Genomic DNA, 6,000 nt, shown 5'->3' with positions numbered 1-6,000 from the left:
GAAACAATCACACCACCTCATGTGGCCCACAGGCTGCAGTTTGAGGACCCCTGGTATGGGGTGTGGCACCCTACTTACTGAGCCACAGGCGCTGCCCCTGATTTTTCTAATTTTAGTAGAGATGGGGTCTTGCTTTTGGTCAGGCTGGTCTCAAAACACCTGAGCTTAAGAGTGCTGGGATTACAGGAAGGAGCCACTGTGTACGGCCTAAATCCACATTTTGAGCAAGTACCCCAATTAAGATGGATATAAATGTTCTTTAACTCACACTTTGGCAATTATTATCTTATTTTTTTTTTTAATTCAGGGAACTTTATTGATGTTACATGACAAGGTGGGGCTCCTTAGGCCCCTCTTGTTCTTGAGGGGGTCTGGTGTGGAAACTGTCGAGGGGAGATTCTCAGTGAGGTGGGGAACTGAGTAGGCAGGGGCACCCCAGCAGCTAAGGGCCTTTCTCTTCCTCTCGTGCTCTGGCTGGGGCTTGTGGTCTGGGGGTTCTTACTCCTTGGAGGCCATGTGGGCCATAAGATCCACCACCCTGTTGCTGTAGCCAAATTCATTATCATACCAGGCAATGAGTTTGACAAAGTGGTCGTTGAGAGCAATGCCAGCCGCAGCATCAAAGGTGGAAGAATGGGTGTCACCGTTGAAGTCAGAGGAGACTACCTGGTGCTTGGTGTAACCCAGGATGCCCTTGAGGGGGCCCTCTGATGCCTGCTTCACTACCTTCTTGATATCATCGTATTTGGCAGCCTTCTCTAGACGGCAGGTGAGATCCACGACCGACACGTTGGCAGTGGGTACCCGGAAGGCTGTGCCAGTAAGCTTCCCATTCAGCTCAGGGATGACCTGGCCCACAGCCTTGGCTGCACCAGTTGAGGCAGGGATGATGTTCTGGAGAGCCCTGCGACCATCACGCCACAACTTCCCTGAGGGGCCATCCACAGTCTTCTGGGTGGCAGTGATGGCATGGACTGTGGTCATGAGTCCCTCCACAATGCCAAAGTTGTCATGGATGACCTTAGCCAAGGGGGCTAAGCAGTTGGTGGTACAGGAGGCATTGCTGACAATGCAGAGGCTGTTTTCGTACTTCTCATGGTTCATACCCATCACAAACATGGGGGCATCAGCAGAAGGGGCAGAGATGACGACCCTTTTGGCACCCCCCTGTAGGTGAGCCCCAGCCTTCTCCATGGTGGTGAAGACACCAGTGGACTCCACAACATACTCTGCACCTGCCTCACCCCATTTGATTTTGGTGGGATCTCACTCCTGGAAGATGGTTATGGGATTTCCATTGATGACAACCTTCCCGTTCTCAGCCTTGACTGTGCCATGGCATTTGCCATGGGTGGAATCATACTGGAACATGTAGACCATGTAGTTGAGGTCAATGAAGGGGTCATTGATGGCGACAATATCCACTTTGCCAGAGTTAAAAGCAGCCCTGGTGACCAGGCGCCCAATACGACCAAAACCGTTTATTCCGACCTTCACTTTCACCATGGTGCCTCGGGGATGCGGCTGGTGCTGCACTAGAAGAAGTGGCTGTCTGACGAACGGGAGGACCAGAGAGCCCAATTATTATCTTAGAAGACAAAGTCCAAACTCTTCCCTCTCAGTCTCCCAACAATCTTTCTTAGCCTTTTAATTTTAATGAAACTGATTGTTTCCCTTTTCCGAAAGTGTTTTCCTGTCTTTCTTTGTCTAAAGAGAATTCTTATGCTTCAAGTCTGTCCACTAAACTATTAGTTTGTCATGATATTATGAGCAAAAATAAACAAACAAACAAACAAAAAAAAACTTTAAGCTCCTCCAATGAAAAGATTATCATCATTGTTGTCCCTGATATCTATGGAGCAGATAAAAGTACCATGCAAAGAGTTTTATATGTTTCCTCTCACTAATCCTCACTTAACCCCATGAAGAAGGTAATGGGATTAGGTTCATTTTACAGATAAGGAAATAAAGGTCAGAGAGATTAAGTTACTTATCCAAATAGCTTATCTAAACTTATCCAAAAACAGCTCTCAAATGTGGAACCTTTTGACTATATTATCTGTTTTTGTAAACCTAGGATCCAGTGTGGAACTGTATAAGGCACTCCTAAATGTTTGTTGAATTGAACTAAAAGGAAAAGTCAAAGGAGACCAGAAGGAAAATCATTCCATTACTCCAGATGGATGGAAAAGAGGAGCTGGAAACAAGACCTGGCATCTCAGACTATTCCAGAGCTGAAATCTAGGGAGTGAGACTGTGGGGAGGGAATGAAGCAGGACAAGTTATATCCAATTTTTTTTTTTTTTACTTTGTATTTTTTGGAAAGTTTTAAAACAAACAGGGTGTTTTCACAATTTTTTTCTTTTTTTTTTTTTTTTATTGTTGGGGATTCATTGAGGGTACAATAAGCCAGGTTACACTGATTGCATCACAATTTTTTTTTTTTTTAAGAAAAAATGTAGAGGCAACTACTACAGAATATGGAAAACAAGAGAGAAAAAATAAATTCCAGCTGACCAGGGGGCTCACAGCAAGAGTGCATAGGAAAAAGTGAAGTCATTTGCAGAAAGAGAACTGCTAGAAAAGGTTTGGGAGAAGCTGACTGTAATGTGGAGATTCTGGGTTTGGGAAGCAGCAGAGCATCCCTGGGAGTTTCCACCAAGCATCGGGACTTATAGGTATGAAATTGAGGCGAGAGATCAAAACAGACCCATGTCCCAAGAGATAATGGTTGAAGTCATAAGATTAGTGTGCAGAACAAGAAGGAAAGAAGAAAGAAAGGGACCAAGAGCTGGAACATTGTGGGTAAGGAGAAGAAGAGCCAGTGAAGGGACTTGAGATGGACTGGCCACCATATAGGAGAACCACCTCACAAGCACCAGGGAAGAGACTTGAGACAGACTGGCCACCATGTAAGAGAACCACCTCACAACCACCAGGGAAAGGACTTGAGATGGACTGGCCACCATATAGGAGAACCACCTCACAAGCACCAGGGAAGGGACTTGAGACAGACTGGCCACCATGTAAGAGAACCACCTCACAACCACCAGGGAAGGGACTTGAGACAGACTGGCCACCAGGTAGGAGAACCACCTCACAACCACCAGGGAAGGCACTTGAGACAGAGTTGCCACTATGTAGGAGAACTACCTCACAAGCACCAATAGGAGTGGGAACTTCAAAAGGAAGCTTCGGTAAATGGCATTAAAGAAATTAATTGGATGGGAAATGTAAGGTATTGTCGAATGGGGAAAAAGAGGCCTTCATTTGTGGAAATTAAAAGGCCTATGAGAACCCAGGTCTAGAAGTATGCTGGGACAGCCTGGACTTGACAGCCCCAAGAATCACTGCATGTGAGTGGAAGTTTGACAAATAGGGAAGGTAAAGTAAATGATGATAGGGTCTAGGAGGAATTATTTTGAGGTAGAAAGATAATCTAATGATCCTGCCTTTTTGTCTGATATCTGCCCGTGGTGCTTGGTAATAATGGTCACTTACTGGACCAAAGGCACTGTGTTAATCCTTTTACATCATGGATTTTCCTAAAGCTTTCTGTTTTTCTCTCTGTAATATGGCCATGCATAACTGCTAAACCAACCTTCCTCAAACATTATGTCTCTCTTCTATAATGACATCAGTGACACCCCATTCCCTGGAGAGTAAGATCTGAACGCCTCAGTTTGGCAATGAAGAACCTTCTTGGTGTGACCTTCATTGACCTGTCCAGTTTCTTTTCACTCTGTCACTTGTCCAGCACAATGAGTTCCTTGCTTATGAGCACAAATTCATTAATTTATCTAGTAAGATTTACTGAGCACCCGCAAGGTACCAGGCTTTGTTCTAAGTGGGAAAGAATGGAAACAAGAAAAATTGCTCCCTTCTTTCATGGAGTTTACCAAAAACAAATCAATAAACAAAAAATTATCAGACAGATATAAAGACTTTGATGAAAACAAAGAGGATAATATGATGGAGGGTGACAGTGGGCGGGAGGATGACTAATTTAGATGCAATAGTAAGGGAAAGTCTTGGTAAGGAGATAAATTTAGGCTGAAACCTGATTGATAAATAGTAGCCTATGCAAAGCTCTGCGTAAGGAACTTTTTTTTTTTGTGACAAAGTTTCACTATGTCACCCTTGGTAGGGTGCCCTGGTGTCACAGCTCACAGCAGCCTCAGACTCTTGGACTTAAGCGATTCTCTTGCCTCAGCCTCCCAAGTAGCTGGGACTACAGGTGCCCTCCACAATGCCCAGCTATTTTTGTTGTTGTCATTGATTGGCAGGCCCAGGCCGGGTTCGAACCTGCTAATCCTGGTGTATGTGGCTGGCACCTTAGCCTCTGAGCTACAGGTGCCAAGCCTGGGCAGAGGGCATAATTAGTATCAAGGCTCTAAGGAGCACATGCCCATGTGACCAAGAAACAGAAAGCACAGTGTGCTGAGGCACAGCTAGCAAGAAGGAAAGTGACATCAGAACAGTCTGGAAGAGGGAGGGGACCAAACTGCAAGGGCCTCTTAGACCTGGGCAGGGATTTGCATCTTCACCCTAAAAGCAATGGGAAACTGTGGATAATAATTAGGGAAATGATGTAATTATATTTAGAATTTTAAAAGATCACTCTAGCTTCTGTGAAAAATTAGAAGAAAAATAAAATCCAGGGAGATCAGGGACAACAACAAAAATAGCTGGGCATTGTGGAGGGCACCTGTAGTCCCAGCTACTTGGGAGGCTGAGGCAAGAGAATCGCTTAAGTCCAAGAGTCTGAGGCTGCTGTGAGCTGTGACACCAGGGCACCCTACCAAGGGTGACATAGTGAAACTTTGTCACAAAAAAAGGGAGATCAGTTAGGAGGCTACTGCAGGAATTCAGGTAAGAGATTTTGGTTGTTTTGTACCAAAGAGTGGCAGTGAAGATGGAGTGGCCTGATAGACAGGTTTGAGAAGAATCTGAGAAGCAAAGCAGGGCTTGGAGATGACCTCAACTTTGGAATAAGAAAGAGCAGATGTGTGGAGCATATGCAAGAAGCTAACCATCCAGTCATGGGGTAGAAGCAGAGGACAACACAGAAAGGCAGTCACCTACACTCTCACCAGCAACATCTAAGTGCTCCCCATTCATGGCTAGGGCAGGTGAGGAGGACGGGGTGGAGGGCCACCAAGCAAGTCACACACACCAAGCTTCAAGAGCTCACATTGTACAGGATAGACACACTTGTAGATGTACAGCTGAAGAACAAAGTGAAAAAGGATACAATACAATATATGGTATAAACAAGTAACTTGTGCCTGTAAAGTACTACTAGGAAGTGGGTAGGAGAGGGAAGAGTGGGAGGTCTTTTTTTTTTTTTTTTGTAGAGACAGAGTCTCGCTTTATGGCCCTCGGTAGAGTGCCGTGGCCTCACACAGCTCACAGCAACCTCCAACTCCTGGGCTTAAGCGATTCTCTTGCCTCAGCCTCCCGAGTAGCTGGGACTACAGGCGCCCGCCACAACGCCCGGCTATTTTTTGGTTGCAGTTTGGCTGGGGCCGGGTTTGAACCCGCCACCCTCGGTATATGGGGCCGGCGCCTTACCGACTGAGCCACAGGCGCCGCCAGAGTGGGAGGTCTTTAGTGTGGAGCTGATGTGACAACTCTGCGCAGGCTAGGAGGTTTCCCCTTTCCTCCAAACACCTAGAGAGAAGAGAGGAGAGGGAGCTTCAGAGAGGCCTGGGGAAAGGCTGCCCACCTGTATTTTCTCAGGGCTCAAAGGGGCACATGTGGGAGAGCCTGCCACAACAGTGGACAGCATGGGGAGTCTCTCAGATCTTTGTAAATGTTTAGAGCTAGAAGGAGTCTTTATCTGATTTCACAGACAGACTGGAGACTAGAGTGATTAACTGACCTATCCAAGGACAGCTGGCTAGTAAATAACTGTGGCAAAGCTAGAAGCTGGCTCCTCTAAGTCCCTGGTTCTTTGCTGCTTCCAGATCCTGCCTGCTGCATCTAGGATTGCTCACG

General features: G+C 46.1%; 1 pseudogene across 1 annotated transcript; it reads right to left on the bottom strand.

Annotated features, from left to right (window-relative positions):
• Positions 1–289: 289 nt before the first annotated feature.
• Positions 290–1,580, bottom strand: LOC128579853 (glyceraldehyde-3-phosphate dehydrogenase-like; annotated as a pseudogene). Its single transcript, XR_008378282.1, has one exon. The product of XR_008378282.1 is annotated as a glyceraldehyde-3-phosphate dehydrogenase-like (transcript).
• Positions 1,581–6,000: the final 4,420 nt, after the last annotated feature.

This window comes from Nycticebus coucang, chromosome 2 (genome assembly GCF_027406575.1).
Source record: "Nycticebus coucang isolate mNycCou1 chromosome 2, mNycCou1.pri, whole genome shotgun sequence".
NCBI classification, from domain to species: domain Eukaryota; kingdom Metazoa; phylum Chordata; class Mammalia; order Primates; family Lorisidae; genus Nycticebus; species Nycticebus coucang.
This window is presented reverse-complemented; position numbering and strand designations above follow the sequence as displayed.